This window comes from Microcaecilia unicolor, chromosome 9 (genome assembly GCF_901765095.1).
Source record: "Microcaecilia unicolor chromosome 9, aMicUni1.1, whole genome shotgun sequence".
NCBI classification, from domain to species: Eukaryota; Metazoa; Chordata; class Amphibia; order Gymnophiona; family Siphonopidae; genus Microcaecilia; species Microcaecilia unicolor.
Window position 1 is genome coordinate 90,945,182 of NC_044039.1, and position 18,764 is coordinate 90,963,945.

Below are 18,764 nucleotides of genomic sequence, written 5' to 3' on the forward strand. Positions count from 1 at the left end.
TTCCCAGGTGAGTACAATATCTTTTTCCACACTGCTTGTGTGGAAAAATAGCCCCATATTTATTAGAACACAAAGTTTTATACACGTAAGAAGCTGCAGTTTTCTCTTAAAAGGTGCGCTAGCATTTTTAGCTCACGCTAAACATCAGCTGGTGCTAAATGCTGAGACACCCATAGGAATATAATGGGTATCTCAGTGTTTAGTGCCATCTAATTTTTAGTATGAACTAAAAATACTAGTGCACCTTAGTAAAAGTCCCTCTGAATGTCCAGTGGTCTGAAGTAAGTGAACCACAGGCACCAAAGATGGTGTAGTAGAAATGATAGGTAAAATAATTATAAGAGCTCATTCACTAGTGCTGAGTTGAAGCCATTGATAATGCATAATATCTGGTAGTTGGAAGATGATTGCAAGTCTCTAAATGACTTTAATCCAGAAGAGGTTGAAATATGCTGGAGAGATAATATTCAGTATGATGCCCATTTATTCCAAAACAGAGGAGATCCATTTATTTTAATATATGGTCTAAACCAGAAGGATTGAGAAGAAGAAGACATCCAGGATGTTATGGTAATGGTATTCACCGTATGTAAAGCCAACAAAGTAGAATGCATAAATGGATGGGATTTGAATTTAACACAGAGCACAGCTAATCAGTGAACAAAGCTGTAGCAAAGAGGAGAGATTGTTTTCCATCTAGAAGGCTGAGAAGAGTCAAGGCCAAATCACCAGAGAGCCTGTTGAAATATAAATGCAACTTGATAAAAATAAAAGTCTGGGAACTGAACCCCACGCGTCTGGCAAGGTGCTTTCAGTCTTTCCTTGGCAATTCCTGGGACTTTGCCAATCCATAAAAACTGGCTTGAGCTAAACAAGGGAACAGCATTCAGAAATAATTAGCCATATTAATTACTTCCATCCATCCCCACCAAGAAAGGTAAAGTAGGGACCAACTTTGAATGAGGGAGCCAATTTTTTCTAAGACTTTTTCTTGATTCCTGAAAAGGGTCATATCCAGATCAGCATAAAATTGTATGCCTAGACATTTCACTCCTTTCAGACTCCATTGTAATTTAGCAGATTCAATGTGGGATTTTTGACAGTGAACATTCAGGGGAAGGATGATGGATTTCTCCCAATTAACTATGTATCCAGATACAGAAAAAAGGGATTGAATAGTCTGCATCAGATGAAAAAGGGAAGAGATCACATCCGAAAGCTAAACCACCATATCGTCAGCATACAGGAAAACGTTCGCCTCCACCCCATTGACAGTAACTCCTTTGATCAACAGAGAATATCAGATGGCAACCACCAGCAGTTCAAATGCCAGATCAGGGGACATTCCTGCCATGTGCCTGTAGAAAGATGAAACTAAGATAACTCCAAACTCACTGAAATCCTCATCACTGGGGGCTCACAGAATTTATATATCATCTGGATCAAGTTGGGGCCAAATGCAAAACATTAGAGAGTTTGAAACAGATATGACCAATCAACTCTATTGAATGCCTTTTCATCAACAACAAAGAGAGCAGCCATGGGTGAAGATATGTTAGAAGCTGCCTGAAGAATGTGAAGTAGCAGTCTAGTATTAGAGCTAGAAAGGAGCCCAGCTATAAAACCAGACTGGTCAGGATGAATGATGAAAGATTGGACCCAGTTAAGTTTCATGGATAAATTCTTTGCATATATCTTGGTCTCCACATTTACAGAGAGATTGGCCAATAATTCTTAATTTCCAGCGGATCTCCATCGGGTATAGGAAAAACCACAATCATCACTTCTGCATGTTAACATCCAGCAGCTTTCTTATGTTGCAGAAAAGTAAATAATTTGAGCAACATAGGAGACAAAATAGTGCTGAAGGTTTTATAGAATTCAATCAGAAATCTATCCATACCTGAAGTCTTATTGAAATGTAAGGACTTTATTGCATCAAGAACTTCTTTTAGGGTGATAGGTCCATCCAGTTGGTGTTGCTGTTCAATGGGATAAGATTTGGATGGATGGAAGTGAAGAATTGATCTGTAGTGGGAGATGCATCAGACAATTCTAAGGAATACAGTTGCTGGTAAAAAGATGTAAATTGTTCAGGGATGAGTTGATCCATAGTGACCGTTTCCCCTGATGGTGTTGTAATTGCTGGGATGATTTTGTACTCCTATTTCTGTTTTACGTAGTTGGCTAGGAGATGACTGCTCTTATTACCCCCTACTTAAAAATAGGTTGAAGAATGAAGGACTTAAGTGGCTGCTTCTTCTGTGCAAAGTTTATTGTATGAATATTTAACATTAAGCAGCCTGCTATATATCTCAGGATCAGCTGTGGTCACATGTTGACGCTTTAAGATTTGAATGCTGTTTTCAAGACAGAGTACAGATTTTAAATGTTCCTTTTGTTTGTGAGCTACAAAGCCTATTATGATATGGCCTCTAAGCATGGCCTTGTAAGCATCCCATAAAATTGCTGTCGAAATTATGGGTAATGTGTTTTCATAGAAAAATACTTTTTGTCACATCCTGTACAAGCTGTAGAAAATCCTCCTAGGCTAGGAGGCGAACAATGGATGGGCTATAGTTGTAAAGCAGAATGATAACTAGCCCCTTCAATTTATAAAATTGCATCTCCAAAAGCTTCCACAAAAAAAACACCTGTTCTATCTACATCTATGTATTGTCAAAACTAGGGGTTGCCCTAGTGCTGACCTGGTCTTCAGAGTAAAACCAGCTATTGTGAATTGGCTGGAACAAAGCCCTCCAGATGTTTGGCTGCTGATGTAATTGTGCATGAAATAAAAATCAAAAGCAGCAAAGACGTCATACATATTGGAACATTCAGTACGTAATAATGGGTTCACAATCTAAGTAAAGTGGTAGGATAATTGCAAACCTACTCATTAAATAACCACTTACTGTCAATTACATCTAATATATCAAATTTATTAACAATTCTCTCTTATTAAAACTAAACCATACTACTATATCATAAGTGTACGCCCTGCAAACTACAAATTCTTCATGACTCTTCCATTCCAGTTGGGGTCCTTTAGTTCAATTTAACAAGACGCTGCTAGTAATCACTTTGTTTTTGTCCTTTGAAGTTCACCAATAGTCGCTATATCATCATGTTGTAATCCTCACTGAAATGCGAGTAGCTCCACTGGCACGTATTCATATATTTTTTCTTGTCAAGCTGAGATATCACCTTGTGGCAGTTTTGAATCTTTGCAGGCTTGCACTGTGAAAAAACATGCTCTCCCAATCTATCTAAACTCTATGTCAAAGCTCAACATGGTGCCACATTCCATATTTCAGTGTCATCAGGAGCTAAGACTACCAAAATACACAAATTATTCTCAATGTGTCTACTTCAACAGCACTATTTCAAATTTTTTATCTAAACTAAACATCATAACAACTTTTTACCTTATACATTCTGAAAACCTACTCAGGCCAGCTTGTGGCATTCCTCCCAAACCCGGTGAGGACACTTCCTCTCTGGGCATCTGAATTACCCTCTGACAATTAGTGCTCTACATTTACACACACATACGCCATCCACACCCCAATGCTGACCAATCAACTTCTTTGTTTAACCCCATTGGTCTGTCAATAATAAATAATTTTTGTTTTCTATTCAACATATATCACCCCCTCTAGTAGTTTGAATATGCAGTAGAACTACAAACTTTAAATCCTTCAGTAAATAATTAAATTGCAACCAATGTTGAACTAATGGTGCTTCTTGTCGGTTCAGATGCAAATTGCTTAAATGTTGTGTTATTTGCATTTTAATTGGTCTCACCGTCTGCCCTATATACCATTACTACATGGGCAAACAGAACTATAGACCACATTTTGTGTATTACAATTGGTTCTATTCCTCAAATAGAATTTTTTACTCGAATATGGAATTTGCATCTGTTGGGTTTCCCAGCAAAAGGTACAATATACATTTCTGCATTTGAAATGTCCAACTTTCCCCTGGGGCTTTCTATAATCTTTCCTTACATATCTACTTTAGCTCAACAATTCCCCTAAATTGTGGCTCCTAATATATGAAAACCTAGGTAATTCCCTAAACTGTTGATGTAACCCCAAAATTGCACTATGTTTTTGTATAATGGATTTAACTTGATAAACTTCATTAAAGACAGGAAGAACACAGGTCAGACGTAAATGTTCCTTGGGGGGTCTCTGATGGAACAACCATTCTCTTTGTACATTAGTAGCCCATTTAAGCGCTTTATTTACTACTTTTTTCGAGTAATCCCTCTGAATAAATCATTGCCTCACATTTAAACGAATGTTGCCTGATCTGTACACAACCTTTTAAGGCAAAGAAATTGACCTACTGGGATGATTTCTTTCAGCTATCTGGGTTGAAAACTCTGGAAATGTAACAGCGTGTTCCTATCTGTTTCTTTCCTATGTGATTGGATCATGAACTGGGTCATGAACCCTCAGGGTCCCATAGCAATGGTAATATCAAAAAAAAAAAATTTATCGAGCGATTCCCATTGTTTGATGTTCGAATTGCAAATGTTTAAATAATCAAGAAATCCCCTTAAGTTCACTAATATCACCCTGCCATATTAGGAAAACATCATCTATAAATCGTTTCCATCTGGAAAGGAAGAGACAAAGAATTTGTAATTTGCAAGGTGTGCACTTATGTTTTAGTACTGTGGTTTAGTTTTAATAAGACATATTGGAACATGGAATATACAAAGTATGAACCAAAGAAAGCTGAACATGGTCAAGAATGAAATTGGAATGCACACAGCTTAATTTGTTGGGTGTCAGTGAACTGAAATAGCCTGGGATTGAGCACTTTGAGTACAATGATTACATGGTATACTACACCAGAAACATTTGTAATTAAAAAGAAACTTGCAAGAATTGTAATGCAACAATGCAGTCAGTGAATGATTAATTTCTATTCATTTATGAAGAATTTCCAACAATACAATACAACTATTATTTACATATACACATCAACAACAGATGCAGAAGAGGGCAAAGTTGATCAGTTCTACAAACAAGTACAAGCTGGAATTGACGGAACATGCAAACAAGATATACTGATAGTCAAGGGAAAGTAGAATGTAAAAGTTGGGAACAAAGGACAAGTGGTTGAAAAATATGGGTTTAGCAAAAGGAATGATGCTGAGAACATTTGATAGAATTCTGCAAGATTAATCTGTTCATTTCAGACATCTTCTTCCTGGAACTATACACATCCTCCCCACCCCTTGGTTCAACAATTCTCATAAATGGGATGTGACCGTACCGGGCTATAATCTTTTTAGGAAGGATAGAAAGGGCCGAAGAGGTGGAGGAGTGGCTCTTTATGTGAAAGAGAATATCAGAGCGGCTGAAATACGGGGAACCTGAGGAAAAGAAGCAGCTTTATGGATCATCCTGGAAAGAGAAGACAGAACCTGTATCCACACAGGGGTTATCTACAGACCTCCTGCGCAAACGTAGAAGTTAGACAAGGATCTGATTCAAAAGATTGTATGAAAGGGGAGGTGCTACTGTTGGGAGATTTTAAATTGTCTGATGTGGATTGGAACGTCCCGTCTGCGGAATCGGAAAGAAGTAGGGAGATTGTGGATGCCTGTCTAAGTGCCTTGCTCAGACAAATGGTGACGGAACCCACGAGGGAAGGGTCGATGCTGGATCTAGTGCTCATGAATGGAGGTAGTGTTTCCGATATCCGGGTGGGTGCCCACCTATGTAATAGTGATCATCACACCGTTTGGTTTGATATAAGGGTGAAGGCAGAGTGTGGATGCACAAAACTCAAAGTACTGGATTTCAGATGTACTGATTTTGATAAAATGGGGGAATACCTCAAGAAGGAGCTGTTGGTGTGGGAAGGCGTAGGAGAAGTGGAAAAACAGTGGTCCAAGCTAAAGGCTGCTATAAATATGTGAGGAAAGTAAACAAAAACAAGAGAAGCAGGAAGCCTATATGGTTCTCCAAACAAGTAGCTGAAAAAATAAGAGCAAAAGAGGCTTTGTTCAAGAAATACAAAAGAACGCAACAAGAGGATCACGGAAAAGATTATTGGATTAAACTGAAAGAAGCGAAGAGGGAAATATGGCTAGCGAAAGCGCAAGCGGAAGAAAAAATGGCTAAAGATGTAAAGAGAGGTGACAAAACTTTTTTCAGATATATTGGAGAAAGGAGAAGAGATAGGAATGGAATTGCGAGACTGAAGGATAATGAGAATGGCTATGTGGAAAGTGATAAAGATAAAGCGAACGTGCTAAACAATTATTTCTCTTCGGTGTTCACGGTGGAAAATCCTAGAGAAAGACCGCGGCTGGCTGCCGAGGGAACGTCTGAGAATGGAGTGGATACAGCTGGAGAATCTGAAGGTGGACAAAGCTATGGGGCCGGATAGGATACATTCCAAGATACTGAAGGAGCTCAGATAGGTCCTGGTGGGACCTCTTAAAGATTTATTTAATAGATCTTTAGAGACGGGAGAGGTTCCGCAAGATTGGAGATGAGCGGATGTGGTTCCTCTTCACAAACGTGGAGACAGGGAAGAAGTGGGAAACTACAGACCGGTCTCATGTCAGTGGTAGGAAAAATAATGGAGTCGCTGCTGAATGAAAGGATAGTTAACTTTTTAGAAGCCGACAGGTTACAGAACCCAAGGCAACATGGCTTTACCAAAGGAAAATCCTACCAAATGAATCTTATTGACTTTTTTGACTGGGTGACCAAAGAACTAGATGAGGGACATGCGCTAGATGTAATCTACTTGGACTTCAGCAAAGCCTTTGATACGGTCCCCCATAGAAGACTCGTGAATAAGCAGAAAGGGTTGAACTTAGGACCGAAAGTGGTGAACTGGATAAGAAACTGGTTGACCAACAGGTGGCACAGAGTGGTAGTAAATGGAATCCGCTCAGAGGAAAGGAAGGTGAGCAGTGGAGTTTTTCAGGGGTCGGTGCTGGGGCTTATTCTGTTTAATATATTTGTGGGAGATGTTGCTGAAGGGTTGGAAGGGAAGGTGTGCCTTTTTGCGGATGACAAGAACATAGCCAATAGAGTGGATACCCTGGAGGGAGTAGAAATGATAAGAAGGGATCTCTGAATGGCAGTTAAAATTTAATATCAGATTTGCTGTAAAACAGTTGTAACTAACTTGTATTTTATTTTTTTATATGCAGTGCTCAGTATTGCTATTGTGCTTCTATAGAAACTATGCTCAAACCAACACTCGGTCTCTGTATCTTAGACTGGGCACTTTGATCAAAAATGTATAAATATATTATTATATATAAAAAAATAGCCTCAAAAGCCCAGGGTACCTTTAAATTAGGACACCACTGTATTAGCTAACATCATAGGCTCCTCCTCCTTCCGAAAAAACCAACAGAATAAAAACTTCCAAAATCAAGTTCAAATGGTAGAAAAAATCTGTAGTTAAAAAACAGAAGAAAGGGTGATAACTTTTAACCATTTATTAATCAAAGTTCTCAAATCTAAACTCTATTGCTCAGGACTTGAAAAACTTAAGTCCATAAAACAGGTTTATAACTTCAGCCCGTCAGGGAACCCCACATTCCTAACTCAATCTCTAAGAGAAAAAAAATCAGCTGTTTAATATATCCTTAATTTCTCTGATCCACCAACAGTTATGTAGTCATCATATCTCAAATTATTCGCTGTATTCTTTCATGATAACCAGCTTAATGTCTCTTAAATCTACATTCAACTTAGCTTTCGATGACTACGTAGATCGCGATGCACCCATTATTTCCACTACTGTTTCTGGCCGTGGGTGATCCTTATGTATGATGGTTCTGAATAAATCATAAATCTCCCGACAGGATCACTGACACTTTGAGGGGCATAATCGAAAGGTCGTCCAAGTACGAATTAGGACGCTCTTGCGAAGTCGGCCAAAATCCGGTAGGTATAATCAAATAATAATATGGACATCCTTAGGCATTCGATTATCGCCATTCAAAACACCCAAATAACGGCCGCACAAAGGGTAGTAAAAAGGGCGCCTTTAGACATTCGATTATCGCAGTTGAAAACGACTAAATCCGGCCCTAGGTGTTTCGCATGTACAGTGCATGCAGTTCCGGACATCCAGGTACAGGAAATATGAGGAAGGTTCATAAGCGTAAACTACAGGAGGATCATGCTGCTCCACCTAATATTCTTCATATTTTCCATATCTGGATGTCCGGAACTACATGCACTGTAGGTAGGAACATGCAGCTATATGCATATTGTGCATATGTGAAAAGGTTCGCAATGTTCATACTCATCTATATAAGGCAAGCTCCGCACGCATGAAAGGCCCGCACGCATAACCATTCATGCCCGTTGTCTATGCTTATGACGCGTCCACGTACTGAGTCGGCCATATATGGGATGGTAATCCATATATGGAGCTGTGCACGAAACGACGTCCGTCACGCAAGGACGTCCATATAAGGCGCTTGTTTTCCAAGAACGCTTATTCACTGAGAACTATGGAGGAGTTCCGTAGGGAGCGCAATTTTAGCCAGGTGGAGAGCCTGCTGCTGGTGCGGCTGTGCCTTAGGCACCGGCACAGCCTGTTCATCCAGCACCACCACCTGCCCCCCAGGATACAGGCAATGAGAGTCTGGACCCGGATAAGGGACAGGCTGGAAAGGTAAGTGATTGACGTCGTTCCCCCCCCCTCACACACACACAGTGTTGTGCCTCTGTGCTATTGGATGTACAAATGAATATCTGTCGTGAAGGCAAAAAACGACCATCCCCTGACTCCTGCTTTACAAACTTATATCTTACAGACAGTTTGGCATTCACAGGGACCTAGAGTCCCTGCGCAGGAGATTCCGTCGAGTCAGGCGGGAGAGCCCTGACCTCATCAGGGCAGTGCGACGCCACCTGAGGGCTCGACGTAAGTATTCAAAACAGGATACATGCACTCATTTGTAAATGTATGTATTGAATAATGCAAATGTACTGTACAATATCACTTTCCATGTGGCTAATAGGCAACTAGTAGGTCATAACACCTCTGTCCCAGATCAAGGCCTTAGGTTGCAGATGCCCTCCCATGAGTGTGGCTGCAACCTCCAACCAACCTCCTCCGAGATGAATGAGATGACATGCCTCACTTTAGTATCCCCCTTTCTGGGGTGGGTGGATACTGGTAGTTCTGGCCGAGGTCCTACTTTTAGTGGATGTCATTGCCTTATAATAAAGTTATGTGCTAACCCCCCCCCCCAAAAAAAAAAAAATTAAATAAAAACCAACAATACAAAGAACACAACAGGTCAGTATTCACATATCATTATGCAAACATGCTGGGCACCAATGAGTGTGGTCTGCCAACATGTCCTGTGTGTTCTGTGTCAGAGCACCTTCCAGGGTTCCCTGTCATGTCATCTGACGCATCTCAGTCCCCATGGGTATAGGCCACGCCTCACCACACCTTTCCCCATCCCCCGCGTCAGGCCACCCAGCTCCTGCACTATGCAAGCCATGTTGCATGTGCTGATCTCAACCACGATCCTTTTACATATACAGGCCACCAGCAGCAGCAGGAGGAGGAGGTGGCTGAGGAGGCCGACCAGGAGGAAGAGCCAACCGAGGAGGCCCAACAGGAGGAGGAGGAGGCCGAGGAGGACCAACAGGAGGAGGAGGAGGAGGCTGAGGAGGCCCAACAGGAGGAGGAGGAAGAGGAGGCCCAACAGGAGGAGGAGGAGGAGGAAGAGGAGGGCCAACAGGAGGAGGAGGAGGGCAAACAGGAGGAGGATGAGGAGGAGGAGGAGGAGCAAGTCTTCCTCATCGATGAGGCCATGATGGAGGAGGAGGAGGGGGTCCTCATAATCGATGAGGGAATTATGGAGGAGCTCCCACCAGCTGCAGCTCCATCGCCCTCATCCCCTGGGCCAGCTCCATCCCCTGTGCCAGCTTCATCCCCTGGCCCACCTCCATCCCCTAGGCTACCTCCATCCCCTGGGCCAGCTCCAGGCCGTGGTCCAGCTCCAGCCCTGCGCCTCTTGCAGCACCTGGTAGATGGCCAGAACCAGGTGCTGCAGGAGCTGAGAGCCATAAGGCAGGGTAATGAGCAGCTCCACACGCCACTGAGGGTGCTTCTGGCACTGCTCATTACCCTGCTACAAAGGGCACTACACTTGGGGCATGGCCACCGGTGAAAGACTTTGTAGGGTTTTGGGGGGGGATTTGTACATTTTGGGGGGGGGGGGATTTGTAGGGGTGGGGGGATTTGTACATTTTGGGGGGATTTGTACTTTTTTTGGGGGGGGATTTGTAGGGGTGGGGGGATTTGTACATTTTGGGGGGATTTGTACTTTTTGGGGGGGGGGGATTTGTAGGATTGGGGGAGTTTTCAGTTTGGGGGGGATTTGTGTCTCCATGTTTAAATAAATATATGTGTTTTCTACTGCATATAACAGGGTGTGTGTGTGTCTGTAGGGTGTGCATTACATTTATCAAATGCTGGTGTTGATGTGAGAGGAGCCAATATGCATTGCATTGCATGAACTGTGAAGTGTGAAAGAGAAATATGTGATAATTGTGCCCATAAAGAAGGCCACCTGTTCATTCCATCCTGCATGGCTGTATGTGCGGGGGGGGGGGAGGGGGGGAGAGGGGTTGTGGCCATTACTCTTGAGGCACACAAATGGCCATCCAGCCTCTCTCCCTCCCTCCCCCTTACCATAGAGCCCTACAGCACAGAGTGCTGTAAATAATAGATTTGTTGTCTGGCACTAGTGATCTGCCAAGTAAAAACTTGCAGATAACCCTAGGTAGCACATACACGATGTTTGCTCTCTGATCACCAGACACCCTTACCCACAACCACACCACATTGGTGGTGCCACCAAGGAGCTACAAGCAGCTGGGTCATGTTTTCACATTCCAATCCTTCAACATTGGTATATAATGCTGAGTAGAAAAGGGAAAACAATAGTCACAGTATTAGATGGATATTTATATCAGCACAATTGCAATATAATACAACAGGTACAGAAGGGAACCCAAATATATATGTGCTTATTTACATTGAGTTTGGTCACCCCTTTTTCAGTAGTAGCTCAAGGGTATGTTACATACAGGCACTCTGAATCTGTCTCAGTCCCAGGAGGGTGTTAAGTGTCGTCATGACACTATGGACATGTCAGTTGGCCAAGTTCACACAGAGCAGCTGGGATTTGAACTGGCAACCTGTGGGTTACAAGACTGGTGCTGTAACCACTACACCATGCTAGCCACCAGGCTACAGGCAGCTGCAGGTAATTTGGATTAGGAACTGTAATCAAACACCCTCACCGTCACCATGACTGAAGGGCTCAGTAGGCAGGTACCTGTGGCCAGCATGCAATTCGTTTGCAGACTAAAAGTTAGAAATGCTTCACTTCCATAACTATGGAGAATTATAGGAGTGTGTTCAATAATGTGGAAAACGCATTCATTGCATATATTCTTCCCCTCCCCCCCTCCCAGCAACCTTCACAATGGGTGAGCACTTCATAAATGGGGACTGGGGTGCAGCACATAAAGTGTGGAACCTACCGGGGAGTCCCACAGGCCCAACATGATATGGTCCAGCAACTCCAACAGGAACACCACACAGTACAGCCGTGAAGCAGCACCAATAAGGGCCCTCAACGTCGTCCGCTGCACAGCATCCACTAGCAAACCTGATGAAAATAGAAGTAACAGTTGAATGCAAAGCACATCCAGAGAATGGGCAGCCCTTGAACAAGTGGCTAAGAACTATTAGCTTACCTTGAACTTGTGTGGCAAGATTGTAAGCAAGCACCCACCTGCAACGGAAATGTCACTGATGCGGAAATGGAGTTCAAGGGATGTGGAACACTGCAAACAGAGGGGGCGAGGCCAACCCCCCAGCAGATGACACGAAAAATACAAACCGTACAAACAGGTGTTGAAACGCATACCCCCCCCCCCCCCCCAATGTAAAGAACAATCGGTAAAGTGCAAGCAAACAGTCCGTTTAAAAGGCCAGCACTAAAAGGAATGTAGGTGAGGACGCCCATACGGCTCCACCCATAATCAGAATCGTGCCCACAACACAGTGCAGCTGGGGACGCTCATAGTACTCCGCCCATAATCGTAATCACGGACGCCCAAATCGCTGGATGAGCTGGCTACGTGTAGGGATTTTGTCCATAATCAAACAATCAACGCCTATCTCAAGGCCGCCCATTCCCCCTTCAACATGGGCGTGTCTGGCGAGTATTTAGCCGTTTTTCTCCGGATTTTCGAATCGCTTTGTTACAATGGCACCGAGGCTGCCTCCGACCCGCAAGGGTAATTTTAGCGATGCCGAAATCGAGCTCCTGGTGCAGCAGATAGACAGAAGACACACATTTCTGTTTGCTCCCACAGGCCAGAGACTCGCTGCTACTACCAAGCAGCGGGAATGGGAGGCGGTCCGGGACCACCTGAATGCAGTCTTCCACAGTGGCAGAGATGTGGAAGACTGCAAACGTAAGTGGCGCAGGCTGAGACGGGATGTGAGACGGAAGGCTGGTGGGAACCCCCCAGCACATGACACCGCAAACCTGACACCCCTGGAGCGGATTGTTCACCGCCTGTTACCCCAGGAGGGCATTCATGGCGTCCCTGGGACCCTTGACACATCAGCACAGCCTGAGGGCACAGGTAGGTTGAGCCTTATGAAGCTGGGGTATCTGTTGTGCTGCTGCACTACACTCTGTTTTACACAATTGGGGGACAGGAGGAGGGAGGTGGGGGGAGTAGTGTCAGCAATGTGTGTATCTGACTGTCTTCAAACCTAGCCTAAAAGGCCACCTTTATGATGCTGCTTTGAACTCCTAACCACTACTCACTTGCTCAAGACCCTTACTCACTATCCCCACCTTAGTAATTCCCTTCGCTCTTAGTTGCCCTGTCTGTCTGTCTGTGTGACTTAATTAGAATGTAAGCTCTATTGTGCAGGGACTGTCTCTTCATGTTCACATGTACAGTGCTGCATATACCTAAAGGATTAGTAGTAATGTGTAGGTTGGCACTGTGTCACAGCTTTGGGGCCCTTCCCCACTCCCTCCTCTTTTACCATTTCCAAACTCTGCATATATCCTTCCCACACCTCTGTGCTGTAGCCAGCAACGTGGTTCATACACCAGTTGTAGCCAGTCTAGGAAGTCAGTAGCAAAAGAAGACATGCACATATGTCCTTCAGTTACAAAAAAACCCAACAAAAACAAAAAGGATGTGGAAGGACATCCTCAGAGTTGGTGATTGCTGTCCTTCTCTTGGGTCTTCCTCCAGCACCTCTGCCTTTCACATCAGTCTCTCCTGTCCTGGTCTCCAGCTCTGTCCCATGTACAATCACATCTGTGGCTTTGCCTGCCAATCCTATTCCTCACCATCACCTTGCTGGGTCTTCAAGAGTGGGGCCATGTATACGAATGCTGAAAAACAACAGTGGAATATTTTCACCAACAAACACAATTCCTCCCCCTTTTGCTATGCAGGTGATGACAGCCACTCAGATGAGGCTGGGCCTAGTGGCCTACAGGCCCAGCAAAGAACTGCAGCAGCAGCAGCAGCAGCAGCAGAAGAGGTGCTACCTCCACCACCTGCTGCAGCAGCAGCAGCAGCAGAAGACGAAGAGGCGCTACCTCCGCTTCCATCACCTCCATCACCTGCAGCAGCAGCAGCAGAGCCAATACCTGCAGCTACACCACCTGCAGCCTTTGCTGATAATGAAGAGGATGGAGAAAGGGGGTCACCTCCTCGCCAGAGGCTATCGAGCCACAGGAGGCAACTGATGCGTGTGACAACTCAGTTGCTGCGCCACAATGTGGAGCTGCATGAACACCGGCGGGAGAAGCTCCAGGTGCAGCAGGAGAAGCTCCAGGTGCAGCGGGACAACCTCCAGGTGCAGCGGGACAACCTCCAGGTGCAGCGGGAGAACCTCCAGGTGCAGCGGGACAACCTCCAGGTGCAGCGGGAGAACCTCCAGGTGCAGCGGGAGAACCTCCAGGTGCAGCGGGAGATGCTCCAGGTGCAGCGGGAGGCGGTAGAGGTCCAACATGCTATGCTCCAGCAACTCCAACAGCTGGAGCATAGCATCGAGGGCCTGCGCCGTGACCTGACAGCACCTACTCCAGCTGTGCTGCAGCACCAGGAACTGGCCTCAACGTCCTCTAGTGGCCAGCAACCAGCGGCTAAACGGAGGACCTTGAGGTCATCCGCCTCCCCAGCCACTGCTGCACAACCCACCAGACCAGCTCCCATTCTGGGTCCTGTGGCCAGGTTGGAGGGCAGCACTACAAGGTGGCCTGCCTTTGAAAGGGCAGCTGAGGAAGCAGGCTGCCGTCTGCATACTCAAGACAGTGAGAGCAGCTCCTCATCAGAGCACTCTGAAAAGACTTCCCCTGCAGCACCAGCTGCAACCGAACACGGTGGGAGGGGTAGGAGGGGACGGGGCAAGGGGAAGGGAAGAGCCCAGGGGAGGGGTCGTGGAAAGTGATGGGACATGGGGGGAGAGGGGGTGATGGTGGTGGAGGGGTGATGGTGTAGACATAAGTGATTGCTATGAATAAATTTCTACTTACTCTCACACAAAACTTGTCTCTATGAGTCGTTGCCTTGCTCTGAGCCCCAGCTGGTGTGCGGTCTGCTCTGCTCTGTGGGCGGGAGGTGGAGGGGGCTCCTCATCCTCTTCCTCTGGGGCCTGCTGCTCTGGTGGCTGTGGCTCCTCTGGGAGGGGCTGTCGTCTGCGCAGGGCCAAATTATGGAGCATGCAGCAGGCCACGAAGATCCTGCCCACCTTTTGGGGGCTGTAGAGGAGCTCCCCTCCAGACCGGTCCAGGCACCGGAACCTGTTCTTCAGTAGGCCAAAGGCCCGCTCTATGATGACACGGGTGGTCCGATGCCTGCTGTTGTAGGTCTCCTCCGACCCTGGTTGTGGATGCACCAGGGGGGTCATGAGCCAGCTCCGCTGCGGGTAGCCTCTGTCACCTTTGAGGAGAAGCACAATGAGAAAGATGAGTGTGTATTGTTTGGAGGTGTGTGTGTGGGTTGTGGAGGAGGTCTAGGTTGGGCAGATCCATGCTGCACTTACCTAGGAGCCATCCGCCAGTGATCTCCCCTCGGTCAAACCTGCGGAAGATGCCTGAGTGCTGTAGGATGTAGGCATCATGGGTGGAACCGGGGTACCTGGCACACACATCTAATATCTCCCCCTGGGCATCACACACAACTTGCATGTTCATTGAATGAAATGCCTTCCTGTTTCTGTAGGTGGCTTCGTGTGGCCGGGGGGGTCTGAGTGCGACGTGTGTGCAATCAATCACACCTATGACCGAGGGGAATCTAGCTACAGCATAGAAGGCAGCCATGTTGTTGTGCAGGGCCTGGGAGGTGGTGGGGAAGGTGATGTAGTCAGAGGTGTGGGTAAGGAAGGCATCAAGGAAGTGGGTAAGGCAGTTGGAAATGGAAGCCTGGGTGAGCCCCGTGTTGACAGCAAGCACAGACTGGAAACTCCCAGTGGCCAGAACAGAGAGAGCGACAGTGACTTTTAGGTGCACGGGGATGGGGTTGTTCCTATGGGTCCGGGCCTGCAGGAGTGGTTGGAGCTGGTCACACAGGTGCTGAATGGCTGCCTTATCAAACCTGTACCTAGTGATACACTGGAGGTCAGTGAGGTCAAGGAAAGTGGTGCGGGGCCTGAACACCCTGGGGCGTGAGTATCCCCTACGGGGGGGCATCTCTTCCTCCACCATGTGCATCGCCAGTGCATTTAGTGCGTCCATTGCCTATAAGCTCACTCCCACCACCACAACCACACACTGCACTTGCAAGCACTCTCCGACCACACCCTCTAGCCACTCACTGCCAAACACACGCTGCAGCAGTACACAGGACAAACAGAGACTCCAAACAGGTAAGGGAATGACGTATGCACGTGGGAACAGTGACTGGAGAGGGATAGGGTGAGGGGAAGGAGTTTGGGGGCTAGAAGGGGTAGGGAAGGATGAAAGGGTAAAACACAAAACAGGTAGGTGAGGGTAAAGAGGTTCGGACTAGGGCACACACGCAAAGGTAACAGGTACTCCGCTTTCTCTCCAAACAACGATTCAGCTTTCTCTCTCAACAAATATGTCACCACTCTCCAACTACACAAAATCGCTACTTGGTCTATAGACAATTTCCCCCTTCCGCTGGTCGCTTTTATATGAGGTCTACCGAGGAACGCCCATGTTCTGGCACATACTAAACCATTTCGCAAGCCGTAATATGGTACGGACGCCCAACGCGTAACACCGCCCATAACACGCCCACGACACGCCCCCTATGTCGCCGGCCATAGATGGGCGTTTTTGCATTAGGCGCGTCCTTACGGCCCCCTTTCGATTATTGGCTTTGGGCGTCTTTCGTCCATGGGAACGTCCATGTGCCGTTTGTGTCGCTTTTTGTGCGCTTCTAGCGTTCGAAAATAAGCCTGTTTATCATATAGCACTGAAAATCTTCAAATTCTGTGTCCTTTCCGAATCAGGCTTTTAATATCTCTCAATTTCTCAGTTTCTCGACAGAAAAGGGACCCATCTGTGTACAGAAAAGGGACCCATCTGTTTCGCTTCTTCTTCAGGAGAAATGTTCCATAACAGAAGAATGTTTTTCATTTCAACCCTTCGCGAACTCTTACAATTTTTTTGTATTATTGTGCTTCTATACCATATCAAGGCATGCTTGCACAACTGCCCTTCAACATCATAGCACTGTGCCTGCCTTCCTGCCTTAATGAGTCTGTCTTTTTGACGATTAACAATAGACTCTAAAGTATAGTAAATGTCACTTAGCTTCAGGCGTTTCTTATTTAGTGCCATAGGCTGGTTGTGCTGCTGCAGTTCGTATTTCACCCCAGTGCAGTGTTTATGTGTTTTCAACACTCATGCTAAAAGCTGTATCCCTTTGTTGTTCCCGACGTGAAGCCAGACGTGAAGCCACGTTTCACCATAACGGCGTCTTCAAGGGAATTTATCTACAAACAGGTGGTGGAGGTAAAAATGGTAATGCAATTCAAACATGCGTGGGATAAACACAAAGGAATCCTGTTTAGAAGGAATGGTTCCGTGGAATCTTAGCGGAGATTGGGCGGTGACGCCGGTAATTGAGAAACAAAACGGGAGCTGGGCAGACTTCTACGGTCTATGCCTTGATCATGAATGAATATATAGGGATGGGCTGGAGTGTAAATTTTAAGGGGCTTCGATGTTAGCTTCAGAAGTTCAGTACTGGGCAGACTTCTACGGTCTGTGCCCTGAGAAAGGCAAGGAAAATAAAACTCGGGTATATATATAAAGTATCACATACCATGTAAAATGAGTTTATCTTGTTGGGCAGACTGGATGGAACGTACAGGTCTTTATCTGCCGTCATTTACTATGTTACTATCCAGCTTATTTTCGAACGAGAAGGCCGGCCATCTTTCGACACAAGCTCCGGGGTATATGTCAGACCTCATGGATCTACCAACCAGGAACTCTACTAGTTTATCACATACGTTCCTGAACCTCCACTATCCATGACATAATTAATTTCCGTAAACTATTGAAAACCAACTTATTCAAGAAAGCATACCACACTAATCATCCTAAATGTCAACTAAAATAAAATTTACACTTGGATCCACACAACACACAACTTTAATTCCTTAATTGTCTATACTAATTTTGTTTATGATTTGAAGCTAAATATTACTGATTGTCCAAACAAATGTTTCACACTAGAAGGAGGAGTGGCCTAGTGGTTAGAGTGGTGGACTTTGGTCCTGAGGAACTGGGGAACTGGGTTCGATTCCCACTGCAGGCACAGGCAGCTCCTTGTGACTCTGGGCAAGTCACTTAACCCTCCATTGCCCCAGGTACAAATAAGTACCTAAGCCACATTGAGCCTGCCATGAGTGGGAAAGCGCAGGGTAAAAAAAAAAAGATTAATCAAATATCTCTTATTTGCTGTTATATAATGAACTTTAGTACATGAATACCTAATCCTCTCTATCTCCATATCTTTAAATATGTATTTTTCCTTTCCAGAATTGGTACTCACCATTACGGAACAATGTAAGCCACATTGAGCCTGCAAATAGGTGGGAAAATGTGGGATACAAATGCTACAAATAAATAAATAAATTGGGAGACGGCCGGCCATCTCCTGAAGCCAGCGAAATCAGTATAATCGAAAGCTGATTTTCGCCGGCTTCAACTGCTTTCCGTCGCAGGGCCGACCAAAGTTCAAGGGGGCGTTTCGGCAGGGTATGGAAGGCGGGACGGGGGCGTGGTCAAGAGATGGCTGGCTTCGGCCGATAATGGAAAAAAGAAGGCCGGCTCTGAGGAGCATTTCGCCGGCTTCACTTGGTCCATTTATTTTTAGGACCAAGTCTCAAAAAAGTGCCCCAACTGAGCAGATGACCACTGGAGGGAATCGGGAATGACCTCCCCTTACTCCCCCAGTGGACACCAACCCCCTCCCACCCAAAAAAAAAATTAAAAAATCATTTTTTTGCCAGCCTCTATACCAGCCTGAAATGTCATACCCAGCTCCATAACAGCAGTATGCAGGTCCTTGGAGCAGTTTTTAGTGGGTGCAGTGCACATCAGGCAGGTGGACCCAGGTCCATCTCCCCCCTACCTGTTACACTTGTGGTGGTAAGTGTTAAACCCTCCAACCCCCCCCCCCAAAACCCACTGTACCCACATGTAG

At 45.6% G+C, this 18,764-nt stretch overlaps 1 protein-coding gene across 1 annotated transcript in view; it reads right to left on the reverse strand.

Moving 5' to 3' along the window:
* The window catches only part of ABCC9 (ATP binding cassette subfamily C member 9), a 454,126-nt gene that overhangs the window by 319,574 nt on the left and 115,788 nt on the right, over positions 1-18,764 (reverse strand).